Here is a 16517-nt window from a genome sequence, read left to right as displayed (position 1 = left end):
TTGAAACCAACAAGCTGAAGGTTTTTGCAGCGGTTTCTACTGTTAAGCTAAACTTCTACTATTGGCAATAGGAGTATTACCTGAATAATGATGGCAGCGCGAATTTCATTTCAGCATGAGTAAAAAGGAACTAGATCTACTTTATACTTTTATGTTTGCACAAGCCGAGTGTTAGGTATATATGTGACAGGTCTTAAGTTTCATTTTAAAATTGCATTTTCCAGTTAGAAGTTGCTGGTTTTACTCATTGACACATAGTCCACAACTTAGTAATTTTCCCTTCTGAGGTCTTGTTATACTGATGAGAAAGGGTTATTTCTGAGAAAATCCTCACCCTAAAAAGTCATTCATTGAACTTATACTGAAAATTTTATTATTCAAAATATCTGGTGGAGAATATCTCAAGGTCTGTATGGTTGTTCAGAACTGTTACACTTGGAAAGACAAGATATAAACTTTTAGATACACAGGATTCTGCATAAGTGTACATACACAGATATAGCTGACATACATCATACGTAAAAGCAATCAAACACAAAATGAGAGGTTCACACTACATTGCGCAAACTTAGGTTAAAAAGAAATGCTTTTTGAGTGTCCCAGCTTATCCTTAGAATAACACAGACTGGATGTTAATTAGCCAAGCTCCCACTCTAAGTAACTAATTGTTGCATTAATCCAAATGTACCTACTTGAATTCAATAATCACAAAACTTTCAGAACAAATAATGTTACTTACACTGAGTTGGTAAGGTTTTTCCTTCTCCTCTGTCTTTCTCACTGTCTTTCTTTGCTCCTCTGTGACAGCTACAAAGCACAGAGGATGCAGTTGCCAGCATATAGAGGCAGAGTATCCACATCCCTTCAGCCTATCACAGCCAAGTGCTTTGCATTGAACACGCAGCAGCATCTCCCCCTCCTCCCACACCTCCTCCAAAACACAATTAGAAAAAAACCTACCCGAAAGGCATAGAGATCTGACTGAGGAACGCCATTGCCTGCATTAACTGTGAAGTGGTGTGTTTTTCCCTCCATGAACTGTATTAACAAGTCTGATAGTTAGAGTCTGATCACATGCTCCTGGTTTGTGTTACACTCTCCGGGACTTTTCTGCTGTGGCTTTTGCTGTAAAAGCAAGTGCTTTGAGTTACTTCTGTGAAACATTATTTTCAAGAAAGAAACGTGGACACGGTTCAAATACCACTCCGGTGACCGCAGACTCTGAGCAGGTATACATGTGGGATTAACAGCCTCAGATACCCCGTGTCTAACTTTTTCCAGTTTCTCTCTTTCATCATGCATAGACTTAAAAGCAACAGTAAGTCTTCAAGACGTGTTTCCCTATTCTAGAAGAAGAGTTTTTTTGGAGTTCTTTCCAGGGTGAATCCAGGTAGCTGTCTGCTATTTTTATTTAGTTCAAGATTTTTATAAAAAAAAAAATACTTTGCATAATTCTGAACTTTATGGACAGGTAGCATGGCAGGGAATCTAGGATAACCACTGCTCCCAGACTGATCTCTAGTGCACTTCAGTATTGCAGCCAACCTTTTTGTGAAGGAGGAAAAAGTTCTGGCTGTCATGTATTTTAAAATTGTCATGGCTGCTTTTGATGTTATGGTTATATAAGGTCAGTTATAATTTTGCTACAATTCTGGAAGAGTCTATTCAAAAATAATAACAGGACCTAAAATCCACAGATAGGCATGAGGGTTTCATTGCACTTGTACTTGATGTTACTCTGTGATCTGACTTGCATTTTTGATTCTTGTGTTGTATCTGCTGTAATGATTGATCAGTCCATAAGCTTGAAAGCATCTGGAAATCCCAGGGTCTGCTGCAGCTGAATCTCTGTTGTTTTCCACTTCAGAGAAACTCCTGAGTGCCCAGGGTTATAGTCTGGAAAAACTGGGATCCCATAAGAAAAAAAAGTGGTTTGGAAAGTTTTCCTATTTTTTCTTTTTCCCTGAATTCCACTGAAAAGGCAGAAGATCCAAATATGTTGTAAGGATGTAAAAGATGCAGAAAGTGAAGATTTCTCTAGTAAACATAAAGATAACTCAAACCTAACTTCAATATTTGATCCAAATGGTTTGCAAAAGGTAAATAATTTTCAAAGGAAATAAAAAATCAAAACTGAAATGAAGACTGGAGTACTGAAATACAGGTTTTATCAATCAGTGTCGAAATACCACTTTGAAGCAATCTGATGTGGTTTTACTTTTCAGCTGCACCTGTAGCTTACCCTCAAAGTTGCTGTCACCAGGGAATAATAGTATTTTTTATTAAAATGATGTTGTTGGTTTTTTAATTTCTCATGAAGAGAAAGAAAATAAAATGTGAGAAGTACAATAAGCAAGGTGCAAAAAGGGAATTAAATGTCATTCTAATTATTCTTCTGGCTCATACTGCTTTTCATAATTGTCCTTATAAACTGTTGGCAAGACATGAATCTTTGCTTATGAGAATCTTTCTGTGGTGGACAAAAGTAAGATCACTGAGTTTGCTGTAACAGCTGCTGGCTAAGCCAGACCTGCAGTTCCAGACCCTACAATATGGTGGTTCTTTGATGGAGAAGAACTTTCCTTACTGCTGAAATGCAATGAATAGAGATCTCTCCTTTACTACCAAACTGTTGCAAAATTCATAATGACACTTTGAGAAATTACGGATGGTCCTACAAGGTTAAAAGGCCAATGCTTGCTGGTAAGAAAACAACAGATTGCGTTGTTTGCAGCTAATGTGAGACAGGCTTCAACATGATTTTGCACATGGAGGTATGTCACCCTGATGATGATATATAACAATACCGGTACCCATGCAGCAAAGGTACCAATTTATTGCCATTACTGAATTCTTTGGTGGTTTACAAACAAAGTGGGAGAGATAACATGTTTGAACAGGAGGCTCCAGCACAGCACCAGAGATCGATGCAGACAATGTGTTATCAGTCACTTTACATCCTATTGACAGCCTGTGTGCACAGACATGGATCAAAGAAGAGGCAGTTAAGCAGTCTGAACCCACTTTCCAATAGTTTTTAGCTCTTCCATCATCATATAATGCAGATCAAAAACTGAAAGGCAGTTTTTCCCAAACCTTCCATTTATTTTTAGATGGCTTTACTCCAAACGTTATTTTCCCTCAACTGAACAGCATCAGACTCATCTCACGCTAGCTCTCCCAGGGTGCCTATAGTTACTAAACTCGGTCAAAATGTGTTTAGTTTGTCAAAAACTAAACTGAGCCTAACATTATTTCAACAAGCCTGTTCTGAGACATGATGTGTAGGGCTTTAAACTGACTCTGATATCATCAATATCTTAAATACCAAGAAAAACTCTTGAAACAATTAATTAGGAGTTTGTTTTTGTGCCTGTTTTCAACATTTGGTTTCAAAGGAACAGTCATTGTTGCCTAAGCATAAGAAAAAAACACTGGTTTGTTGCTCAGTATTTGGTTTACTCCTTATCCGTAGTTTGAGGAAGCTATTTGGAGGTTGCAGGCCTTTTTCCTGCTTCACTAGCTCCTGATCCTTCAGAAAGAAACAATAATAGAACTCTGTCTTTGACTGTCTGTTTTTTCCCCAATGTATTCTTCCATGAATCCAATAATACTAGCAATGGAAATGAAAAAAAATCTACAAAAAGAAAAGGAAAGAAAAAAACTCTAAAAATCATTCTGATGTTCTGGAATGAAAAGTCCTTATATGTTCCATAAACAAGGTCCAAATCTGCATGCGCCATAAAGATGAGACAAGACATAAATGAATATTTTAGGAGAAAAATGCAACTAACAATTTTCTGGATAAAACAGAGTATATATTTCCTTTGGAAGAGACCATGAATTAAACAAAGCCTTCAGACACAAACAGATGGATTACTTGCATCGTATGAGGATAAAAATTAAGTCTCCTGCAGAACATAAGTAGACTTTGCAATAGATTAGCCAGGTGATGAATCTCAGACAGACCTGACAAACTCGGGAAGTGTCTTGTCTTTCCTGAATACGTTACATGTGACTTGTTTTCCCTATTAGGTTTCGTATTGCTGTCTGTGTGAACATATGAAGGTAAATGAAAGAAAGATAAAAAGGAACTGCTAATGAGGTGAATGTGGACACAGACTCAAACACATTGCTTCAGAAGAGTTAACATACCACTTGCAGCATGGAGGCAGCCTAAGCACTTTACTCTTATGGAAGCAAGCCTACAGAAGAGAGAGAGGTTTTGATGAACAGAAAAAGTGTCAATAGAAAAACTGACAGGCTGTGAAGAGTCACAGAGACAGTGACAGCAGGTTGCAATCACAGTAGGCAGGCTCTTCCAATACAGAGATAGGAATAGCTTCTGCTGTGAGCTGAGAAGATGTGCTTACCTAGCGATATTGGCACTGCTGAGACATTCATCCAATCATGTACTGCTTACAGAAAGAATTTTCTCAGTCATTGACCACTATGAGCCCCACAGAAGCTGTGGATCATGGATGAATTGCTACCAGGAGTTATGTGTGCTATTAAGACCTCATGTCAGAAAAGTAAATTATAGAAGTTTATGAATTGAATAGTCCACTGTGTGGGTGAAAAACCAGACTCGGGTCTGGCATGAGGAACAAGATGGCTTGAAATACAGAAATCAGTGCTTGTTCTTACGTAAGTGATTTGTTTTGATCACTGTTTACAAAGATATCAAAGATCAAATAACGGTTAGTCCAAAAGATGTTTTGTCACTGACTGTGATTAACACATTGTTGTGAGGACCATGTACTACCACGCACTGCTTGCAATAAACTTAGAAGAGCATTTGCTGCCAATATAAGCCTTGAGTCATTCTTTATGGGATGAGAACAACATTGTATCCTCCTTCCAGAGAGCATGTTGGTGCTCAATTGTCTGAGATTACAGCAAGTACTATGGCAAGTGATCACACTGGTGTTTCTTGCCCTTCCTCCTTGACAGCTTTGTTGCAAAGGTGTGTTTGACTCCCCTTTAGTCCTGTGCTAATATGAGCACCTTTCTAGAAAAGACCGATACAAATTTTCTGGAGCATTTATGATTAATACAACATAAAATTTTCCAAGTACATGGATTTTCTCCAAGAAAGAGAAATTACTGTACACATATCACAGGTCCAGGGCTCTGGAGAACAGAGGGGGAACTGAATCTTCCATATCCATAGGTCTCCCTGGTCATAAACACATATTCAGAGCTGAAGCAATGAGTAAAGTAATGTTTGCTACGTTTTGCTGTGGATTATTTTCTGTCTCAGAGATGTCAGTGATGTATGTACACACCTCAACAGCTTAAAGGGCAGTATATGATTTTTGCTTAGGAAGATGTATTTATATTAGGATGAGAGGCTTTCCATTTGAGTCATGTGACTGGCATGACCTATTCCTGACTCCTGATAATATGATTAGTATAACCAATGTCACTTCCTAAGACAAACGGCTTTCATATGCAAGTGTGCTGATCATGTACCACCTCCTTCTCTCTTCTTCTTTTTAACAATGTGGTTGTGACCAAGATGTGATGAGCCCCGTTTTAGAACAGCCAGACCCCCTGTCAGCATTGTGACAAGATGATTTGCCCACTGAGCATTGCTGCCAGGATGTGGTAACACCCATTATGGAACAGGGAAGTGTAACAGCACATGAGATATTGCCTATAAAAACAAGCAGCCGCAAGTCTTGCAGCTGGATAGCAAAACTAGTGATGCTCCTTTGTCTCCTTCCTCCAAAGATTGAGTGGCTCATCGTAAAGGCTTGTGGGGATAGGACCAGGGGGAATGGGTATAAACTGGAGAGGGGCAGATTTAGACTGGACATTAGGAAGAATTTCTTCACCATGAGAGTGGTGAGACACTGGCACAGGTTGCCCAGGGAGGTTGTGGCTGCCCCATCCCTGAAGGCATTCAGGCCTTGGGCAGCCTGATCTAGTGGGATGTCCCTGCCCATGGCAGGGGGTTTGGAACTGGATGATCTTTAAGGTCCCTTCCAATCCTATATATACTATGATACTATGTTCTTTTGAGTAAAGTCTGAGTCCAGATTATGTTCACTGTATCATTGAATGATTCTTAAGATTTTGACCCAATCTGCAGAGGGTCCAGGTGACTACAAGTCTAGGTAACTAAAGGCTCTGGATAGTCAGACAGCTCCACTGATTACTAGAAACTTTGCTTAACTGAAAGTATGATAATATATAAAATCTTCATGCAACAGCAAGATACACTAAATGTTAGAAACTGTAGATAATAAGCTATGCTAATAACTAAATATTTCATATAATAATAAAGATCTAATTGTAACTATCACACTGTGGTCAGTCTTCATTCAACCAAGGATCCCTAAAAGAACCTGCCTGTCCCTGCAGCATTAGGTGACAGAGCCACCAAGTGTTCACATGCTCCACCCTGCCAGCTTTGTTTGAAGGGCAATCATCTCCATCTAGGAGGCAAAACAGCCAGCCAGGAAAGATAACTCCTACCTGCTGCTGCACATAGCTTCACCACAGCACAGCCAGCCGTATCCCCACTCAGAACTGCCTGCCATCTGTTCTCCTTATGATACTGTTCACTTCCACACCTCAGATAGATAATCGCAGCTTCCACATTATCATTAGGAGAGACAGGCTCTCATTTAGACAGGATTTCAGCGTGACTGTAGGAGACAGGCTGTTAAATGAGGATAGTCTGATGTGTTTATTACATTTCTGGTCACAGTCCTTAGTTCAAGTTCTTGTTTTCAAGTTCAGATGTAAGTCTTTACCCTATGCTGTGCAGTTCTGGGTAAGACCTCAGGAGTAGCTTCCATAAAATATTTTGCTACAAAGAGTTGTTCTTTTCCAAAATATTCTTCTGCATTACCGCATTTGGCTCCATCTCCATTTGAAATCCAAATGGCCTAAATTCAGACCAGGTTGAAAGTCACAGCGCCTTCCTACCTACACGCTGGCAGAGTTTGTCTCGGTCAGAGGCACAGAACTTGAATCTCTGTCTGCTGAGGTCAGATGCTGCCAGTCCAGAAGCAACCTGTCTTTACAGCGGTCTGATAGTCTGCATAGTTTTCTGAAAGACAGTCCAGGAAACTTTGGGGATTTTTGAGACTTCTGGCTTTTAGTTCCTGTTGACTCTTAAAAAAATCCTCTCTCTTTTCACAGAATAACAGAATCACCACCAGGTTGGAAAGGACCCACTGGATGATCAAGTCCAACCATTCCTAACACTCCCTAAACCATGTCCCTAAGCACTTCATCCACCCTTTCCTTAAACACCTCCAGGGAAGGTGACTCGACCACCTCCCTGGGCAGCCTGTTCCAGTGCCCAATGACTCTTACTGTGAAGAATTTTTTTCTGATATCCAACCTGAACCTCCCCTGGTGGAGCTTCAGGCCATTCCCCCTTGTCCTGTCCTCTGTCACTTGGGAGAAGAGGCCAGCTCCCTCCTCTCCACAACCTCCTTTCAGGTAGTTGTAGAGAGTAATAAGGTCTCCCCTCAGCCTCCTCTTCTCCAGGCTAAACAACCCCAGCTCTCTCAGCCGCTCCTCATAAGACTTGTTCTGCAGCCCCCTCACCAGCTTCGTTGCTCTTCTCTGGACACACTCCAGAGCCTCAACATCCTTCTTGTGGTGAGGGGCCCAGAACTGAACACAGTATTCGAGGTGCGGTCTCACCAGTGCCGAGTACAGAGGGAGAATTACCTCCCTGGACCTGCTGGTCACACCGTTTCTGATACAAGCCAAGATGCCGTTGGCCTTCTTGGCCACCTGGGCACACTGCTGGCTCATGTTCAGTCGGCTGTCAACCAGCACCCCCAGGTCCTTCTCTTCTGTGCAGCTCTCCAGCCATTCTTCCCCCAGTCTGTAGCGCTGCATAGGGTTGTTGTGCCCCAAGTGCAGGACCCGGCATTTGGCCTTGTTGAACCTCATCCCATTGGTCTCGGCCCAGCGGTGCAGCCTGTTCAGATCCCTTTTATGTAGGAGTGGTCTTGATTTCTGTAGTCTTAAGAGACATCTCTTCTGTCTTTACCACCAGGCTAACTTTTTCCTTCAGGAATGTCATTTTTCACTCTTCTTCAGTGCTTAGAGTATTCAAAATAGAGGGAATGTATGCTGAGGGAAGGCAAATCACTACCACAGTTTATGTTGCATACATTACAACATATAGTGGAGCAAAATACACGATCTGCCTATAGCTTCTGCTGAATTCTAGGGGATATTTTCAGTTTCCCTCTTTTAACAAGATGCTATTCTTAACTTATTCCTATTACCCACTGAAGCAAAAATTAGGAAAACTGTTCTGCATCTACATTCTCTGACTTGTGAATGATTTACAAATCATTAATATTTTACAGTGGTTGCTAATTCCATTTCTTAATACATCTGTTCAGCATGTAAAATCACACTAAACTTTCATCAAAAATATGATTTATTTACCATATCTTGCACAATAGTAAACTCATAAAACCCAGGTCAGTATTCTACATATTGCATAACTGCAGTCTTGAAGAAAAATAGTTGGAGTAAATAATCTACTATATAAAAAAATAAGGCTTAACTCAAAATTCTTTGACTGCAAGTACAATGCATTTCAAGCATATTCCAAGCCTGCAGCATTGCTGACATAAACAAAATAATGCAATGCAATGTCAAACAAGGGATAAATTATACAACCTCCTGAAAAAGGAAGACACTTTCTATTCACTTAAAAAAACCCACAAGAAGTAGTGTTATATATGCAATGGATACTTACAAAAAACAGTTGGTTTCTACCAATCCTAGGGTAACAAGCTGTCACCAAAAGCCTGTCAGTATTTCTGGATCCTCAAGACAATACACTTCAGCTTTGCAGCTTAGAGCTCTGCTGGTTGCTTCTGCTGCTACCCAGGAAGACAAGCTGTAAAACTGTGATGGCAAAGTGACCAGAAGCATCTTCAACTAGCATGTGGAAAAAGACTAAAACTGGGGAATAGGGGATCCAGAACATGTGTTAAGACTCAAAACATTTGCTATGGCTCTGACTGTTGAATTTGGAATAGAGAGAGGTGGAGCTGTGGGTTTTCTCACAATGAAGCTGCATTCAAATCTTCATCCGGCATCTAAGTTTATTTTTTTTTTGTGGGAAAAATGGACTGAAGATTGGGACTGGGATTGGACTAAGGTTGTGGAGATACTTTGCAGTGAAGCAGAGAATAACATAGAAATTACAGCAGAGAATACAATCCTTGCACTCACAGCTCAGATACACTCCATCAGTTAGTGCTACCAGTTTCATATCTCTCTCTATGTTTGTCCTATTAAATATCTATCAAATTAACCATTTATACTCATACTATTTCCTATTTGACTGAAAAGATAACCTTCCTGCTGCATTTCAAAAAATGAATGATGCTTCTACTTCTACATGTGTTCTCTTTTCCTTCCTGTTTCCTTTTACAGATACTTTTCTTAGAGAAAGGATGTATATGCTGCTTTAGATACATTAAATTTTGATACATCATCTTAGTAATCTCAAAGCATCTTCACTCTTTATCAGAGGCTTCTGTTTTCAAAGGAACTACCAGTATTCTGTAGAAACTATTTTTTCAAAAGACCAATCTTCTTCTGAAAACGCGCTCTGGGTTAACTTCTAACACATAATATCGCTGAACAGTGGAAACTACCAAAAGATGTCAAAGTAGAATCTGATGGCAAGGTCAGCGGTATTAGCTGTGATACTCTTTGTAATGTCATAATGTTGCAATAACACAGTGTAATAACATTCAAAGCTTCAGAATAGAGATCACCCCTCTTCACACAAAATTTTGCGTGTCAGGTATCAAATGTATGTACAGTAAAAATAAATACTTGAAAGCCGCACGCAGCAAATAGCCTCCATGACAAGTTCTTTTTAAGAGTGATGTTGTGGAGGCTACACTTTGTTCCAGGAACAAGCAAGATTAATCAAAGGCATGTGAAGATGCCTTTCCTAGTAAAATAGCACAAATGAGCCAATAGATCTACTACAGAACCAAGGGAGCACAGAGATAATTTTAAGCCTCAAAACTAATGAAACATCAGAGTCAGGGATGATTTTATAAATAAAAAAGGTGACTGAAATCTGTTTTTTAACAGCCCTTTTCAACAGCAGGATACTTAAGAAGAGGTGAGAAAGGAGGCACTAACAGAGAGTACATACTGATTTATCATAAAGCTTTTTATATTGAAACAATGTTGGCTTCCCTATTCCACCTTCAATATTAACTCCTTCTGCTAGCTGTCTATGAAGTTTTGCCCAAATGTATGTGCCCTTAAAATGACTACTCATAAAGAGGCATTGCATCAAAAATTGTTGTTCCAAAAGGGCTTAATGTATTTTTAAGAAATACATTTTAATATGGATCAGAAATCTGCTCTTGAAAAACTAGAAAGATGTTGCTTAAGGGAATCTCCTAAATAAAGAAAAAGTTGTAGAAACAAAGAGTGGGAATTTTTCTTTTTTCTTTTTTCATTTTTTCATTTTTTTTTTTTTTAAATCTTGAAGGAAAAGTGTGAGGAAGCCACGGTAGTAGCAAATCAGTAGTTCACCACTCAATCAGAAAGTCATTTAAGGACTATTACGCAGTTAAGTAATTACTGAGCTGAGCAGAACAACATTCAGGATGGTAACAAATTACTGTAATGGTAAAAAAGTGTTTTTAAAGAAAGACGATTAAATGTGAAAAAAATACATTTATGTCTCACGTTTTTGGATAGTGTTAGAAAGGAAATCATCCAAAGCCAAGAGCATACTCATGGGGATGTACAATAGAAATCTGCATCAATAACCTTGAACAGGAGGAGGTAGAGATAAGGGTAAGAACAACACAGGATTCACACAAAAGTTGTGTGTTGTGGGCAGACATACTTGAGATCAGCCTTATAACTAGCCAGGCTGCTAATGCAGGTACAAATTCTGTCTTGTCTTTCTTTAGCACAAAACACACTTGTAAAGCTCTGGGGTTTATTTTTTAAATTTAAACTTTGAATCATAATAAACATTATTTTCAGTAGCCTAGCACAATCAGGCACCTATCCTGACAGATCTGGCAAATCCCAGAACTGTGGTCTTGTAATACTTAGGGATCAACACCTATGTACCTGATCTCCATGTATCTGAGGATAATGGCACAATATGGGCTGATTTAAAAGCTGGCAAGGCAGGAGCACAAGGGGATGAGTTGTCATCCCAGTCAGCAGTGCCAAGAAAAAATTACTGGCATGTGTAAGACAACAGAAAGCAGGAGAGAGAGCATGGGGCACCTGTCATGTTAGCAACCAGCAAATAAAAGACTTCTGAGAACCTGGAAAGGTCTTGTAACAGGAGCTTAACATATATAACCATGCGCTTACATGCCCACCTGAGTAAAATCTGTATAGCAGTATATCGTTATCCTCAAGAAAACCAACAAGGAACAGATCACTAAATAATTAAATAAAGTATAGGACATGATAAAAAGAAGGATTCAAGGGACAGATGCCAACATTAAATATAAATTTCCTTGGAGGAAAAAGAATACTGAAGAAACATAAGATTATGCCAGAAGAAAAATGATCAAAATGTTAAAAAACATAAAGAAAAGAAAAACATGTAAATATGTAAAATGCGTGCATCCAGTTAGAGCTGGCTGCGTTTTCTGCTGGCTCATGCCACATGGCCGGTGGGGAAACCACTTGGGACTGTGGCAAAGACCTGCTACTAGCTGGTGACTGCCTAGGGATGCCTGTAATTGCACTCTAGTCAGGGTGTGAAATGTTTTCTCATTAAGTGTGCACATTCCTTAAAACTATGCTTCTGTTCTTATTGTTGACAAAGCTTTCCAAATGTTTTTCTATTACTTAATTGGTTAGTTTGAATTAATTAATTGAGTTGGTTAATTAAGGTGAATTAATGAATGAATGAATAAATAAATAAATACCAAAAACTTTATTTGATTTCAGGACTTACATTTCTGAGCAACAATAATTCTATGTCTATCTGCATTCGTTACAAAGTTTGACTGTATACTCCAGTTTATCACTGGGCCTTAATACTAAGTGGCGTTAAGCTATTTCTCTACAATCAAGCTTTTCCTCCACATCTACATTGTGATACTAAATTTTATTTAAACGTTATTTTGGAAACTTACTGATGTGAGGAGGGTTGCCCCACAGATTTAGATCATCAATAGGAGCCTTTTAATTATTAACCTTTTAATATCTAGTATAAATACGTTGTTAATACCTTCCTGGGTTTTACCTTTCATGACAGATGTCTAAAAAAGATATTCTGTAGCCATCATTTCTTTCTTCCCAAAGATCCATTCTTTTGTTCCCTAGTTGTTTCTTTGTCTAATTCAAATTCTATAAAATTAGCTGGTCTTTCGCGCTTGGGCAGAAAATATTATCGTCTCACAGAACACTTTAAGTAGGTGTCAATAGCCATGGGCAAAAGATACACAAAATACTCCTCTTTCTCTCCCACCAGTCATTTTAGCTGTTAGCTTATCTTTTTTTTACTGAACAAGCTTACTCATCACCTCCTGTCTCAGATCTATCACTAGCCACCTCTACAGTGAGTATTCCTCCTGGTCCATTCTTTCTGTGTCCCATCTCAACCACAGTTCCTGCTAAGGAGATCTGGTAAGACTCCTCTACCTCAGCTGCCTAAAATACATGAATGCCACATTTCCTGGGGGCTTTCGCATTTGTTAGCAAGCGTATAAAAACTTGCAGTGAAAGAACGTCATCCCATGATCCCATTCCCCAACTTCCTCCCTTTATTCTTTTTCTGTGGAAGATGCAACCATAGGAACTGGGGTGGAGAGCTAGGAATGTCACAATTTGAATAGTAAGTATGGAGTCTCAGGAAGCTCAATAACATAGATTCTGAAGTAACACAGCCTACAGAGGGAGGGTGGAATTAAGCTTCTGAAAATCTTAAGGATGAAACTAATGGACTTAGTCTAAGTAGTCTTGACGGCACTTTGAATGAAAATCTGTTTAGTAAGTAGTATGATCAAGAACAGTAAGAAGTTTGCATCCAATAAGAACAAGGTAGTAAATTATAAGAAAAATATTTGAGTGACTTTTGATCATTTGTCGGAACAGTTCTGGAATATTCAATATTCTCATAGATTTTCATTTTCAAAAGGACTTCACTGCCCTCCTGGAATTTAGAGAAGATTTTTCTTCAAAGGCACTTACCTTCTCCTCTAGGGAAGATTCAAATGAGTGGGCCTGGTTAGCTTTGAAAACAGAACGAAATGAAGCAAGACAAGGAAAGAGTAAGGGAAAGAAAGAGTGAAGGGAGAAGATAAAGAACTTCTTTCTGTTTTTCTGATTTCAAAAGCCCAAGGGGGACTACTCAGTGAAATTGAAAGACAGCAGATTAGAAACAGACAGAAGGAAACATTTTTTTCACACAATGTGTGGTTAAAACTGAAAAAAATTACCACAGGAAGTACTGCAGTCAAGAACTCAGCAAGATTTTGACGGGCTTGCAAATGTATAAGGATATCAAACACATCAAGAAAAATCTAAAATGGCTGGAAGTCACATGTATTTCTTCAGGGAAAACTGTCCAGACTTTTTAAAACTGCACAAAGAAATGCACTACTCAGGGTGAGAGACAAAGAAAAAGTTGTCTGCAAGATAATGCACTCATAGGATGCCATTAAAGAAATGTCACCTCCTCCTAAACCCTTTGCATTCTTTCTCTCTCCCTCTCTTTAAAGGAACAGCACAGAAAGTAACAATATGAGAACTAGTGAAAAGACCAGTTCCTTTATGGTTCTGTCTGAGATGAAAAAGGTGTGTGCCAGCATCTCCCCAGCATGTTAGTATTTCAGCAGCCTTCAGCATGTCCCATGGTTCTGGAAATATATATTCACCTTGGAATTCATATACTTGGTTCTATGAGTAGCTGGATTGTTTCTAATTTTTTGAGCACAGATTGGTTTTTAAATCAGAAAACAACATACGTAGTATTTCTGTAATTTCCCATCTCACTTCTTTACATGACTAAGTGGTCACAGTAGTCATGCTTCCCTCCTATTTTTTCAAGTCAACCCTACCTGCACTGTCATGTGTCAGAGAAAAGCAAATCTGAAGACTGTGAGTTTTTTTTCATTTAAATGAAGCAATTTGTTAATAGCACGAATGAGTGCAAATGAGGGCATGACACAGGGAGGTGTTATAAGCAACTAAACAGCAGCATTGTGCTGACACTGAATTTATACCCTTCCTAAACAATATACTCCAGTGCATTTATTTGCTTGGATCTTTTTTCCTATAAATTTTAGCCTGTTATTTTACATCCTGTCCACCAAACAGGAAGAGATTATTCCCTTCCTTTTTTTCTTTCTATGCATTCTATGACACTGTTTTTCTTGAACTCCAGATTACGTGACAGTATTGCTAACATCAGTTCTTGATGTTACCCTAGCAATCAGTAGATGGTATTTGGTATATAAAAAAATTGTTTTCTGAAGCACAATGGATGTCACAGACTGAAGTTTGGCAAGACTGGTTTGAAACTCTGAAATGCTAATAATAACCGTCATTTAGGATTATATGCACTCCAGCTCCTGCTGGAATGCACAGTTACTGCTACTATGGCTTCTGTTGTCTTCAGTGTTAAGATCAGAAGAGTCTCCATGTCCTCTCTTCTACCCTTTCCAGGGACTGAAACCTTTCCAACTTATCTTTGTTCAAACTGCTTAAAAACCCTCCTAACCTCTCTGCTTTATATCCAGTCTTCTAAAGACAGGCTGTACGTAACAGAGGGAGATGTATCCTCTACAGACACTGTTTGATAGGTTACACAGCACTGGAGTCACATCTTTGCCTTCAGGCCCTATATCCAGACTTACAGCATAACATTTAATATCATGTGTTGTCATTAATCCTCACGTAAGTTGTCATTTTCTAGACACAGAACCTCTCTAATTGTCTGCCTTTGAAACTGCAAAGAATAAAACAGAATATAATGGAAGAATATAATGGAATGAACAGAGTAAGAAATATATAACTTCCACCTACTGCAGTCCTGCTATTTCACTCTACTGACTTCACAGTATAGGACAGATAGGAGAGATGACAGTTTTACCAGTGAAGCAACAGTTTTAATCCATTATGTGTGTAGAAAGGACATAGCTGCATAATTACAATCCATAGTCCACCCACTTGGCCACAGCAAATGCCCTATTCTTGCGACAGACATTGCAGTTTCCTTACTTTGCTTTTAGTATGTGTTACTGGTGAGGACACACACATTGAATGTCAGACTTTTGGGATGATCTTCCCTCGAGTGTCACTCTGCTGAGGCACACGTCACAGTCATATTGGAAACTTGTTCATCGCAGTTTCATTAGGGTGCATATTCTCCCCCCCCTTTTTTTTTATTTAGCAATGACATAAAAGGTACATTTATGTAACATAAATGGTAACATTTGTCATTTTATTCCCCTTTCCTTTTCCAACTATATCTCTATGAGTGCTAGTTCCAATTTCATTATCCTCTTGCTCTCTGAACTCTACCAGTGTTGAAATAACTTTGCTATTCTACATTAGACAAAACATAAAATCATAGTGCGAATGTATGGGGATCACTCCAGTTTCTGTTCCATAAACAGGACCTCTACAAGACGACAAGCTCAATGTGATAAATTTACAATGAAATCAAACTGCAGGAACAGGAGAACTGGATTTTCAAACAAATAAGAACTTTCTTAGAACTTTCTTTCTTTCAGTACGCCATCCCTCCAGAGTGCCGCACTTTACCAGCAGTGCCCTCAAGTCAATTTTTAGAAGCAGTTAAGAGATGCTCTTAAAAATGTTGTAAATTGCAAAATTTTGATTTTAAAATACTTCGTGAACTCTTGACTATTTCAACAAAATAGGCTTAAGCACACGCCAATTAAAATAGAACTACATTTAGGGGATTATGCTGCGTTTCTAAATGTTCACTAGCTTAATACTTAACAAAACGTGCAGACTTGTCAGAGCAGATTGTTCGGTGAAAGTACAGAGGTAACTTCAATTTCAGACATCAGTGAGTTTACCCTTACCTGTTTGGAGATTCCAGTCCTTTCCCAGGTGCTTTGGAAACAGGTATTTTCTGCAGTTCCCTTATAATCCCCTTCCTTTGAGGAAGAGGTCACCAGAAGCAGACAAGGAATTTTACCTTGAGAAATTTCTAGGCCTTTTCCAGTAACTATCTGGTCTTCATTGCTACTGTGCTTGTTCTGCACGTCTTCATTAATCATTAACCACGTGTAGCACTAAGTTCACTAGCTTTATCAGTCATTCTTTCTCAACAAGGGGAAGAAAGAAAGCTTGTGAATTCATTCAACAGCAATTCACAGGTATTAGGATGGGAAAGACATGGGATTTTTCACTTACTTGTAGAGCCTCAAATGAAAATGCACTGGATGCCAATTGAGAGGTGAAACAGAGAGAGCCAACAGCTCCAGCAGATCCTGCCTCTGCCAATTTGAAATCAGGGAGTCACCCTGATGAAAACG

At 39.0% G+C, this 16517-nt stretch overlaps 1 protein-coding gene across 3 annotated transcripts in view; it reads right to left on the bottom strand.

The window, feature by feature from the left end:
• Window positions 1-16253, bottom strand: part of DDC (dopa decarboxylase) — a 74121-nt gene extending 57868 nt beyond the window's left edge. The window contains exons 1-2 of one of the 3 annotated variants that reach the window (XM_054058580.1): window positions 16062-16253; window positions 961-1125 (exon numbers count right to left, since the gene is read on the bottom strand). The gene's annotated coding sequence lies outside the window, so the exon portion shown is untranslated. Of the gene's footprint in view, window positions 1-739; window positions 870-960; window positions 1126-16061 lie in introns of those variants that run through there. The other 2 variants (XM_054058579.1, XM_054058577.1) reach the window with 2 other exon arrangements.
• Window positions 16254-16517: the final 264 nt, after the last annotated feature.

This window comes from Cuculus canorus, chromosome 2, assembly GCF_017976375.1.
Source record: "Cuculus canorus isolate bCucCan1 chromosome 2, bCucCan1.pri, whole genome shotgun sequence".
In the NCBI taxonomy this organism is placed as follows: Eukaryota; Metazoa; Chordata; class Aves; order Cuculiformes; family Cuculidae; genus Cuculus; species Cuculus canorus.
Note: the sequence above shows the minus strand (reverse complement) of the source record. Positions and strands in the feature narration are given on the sequence as shown.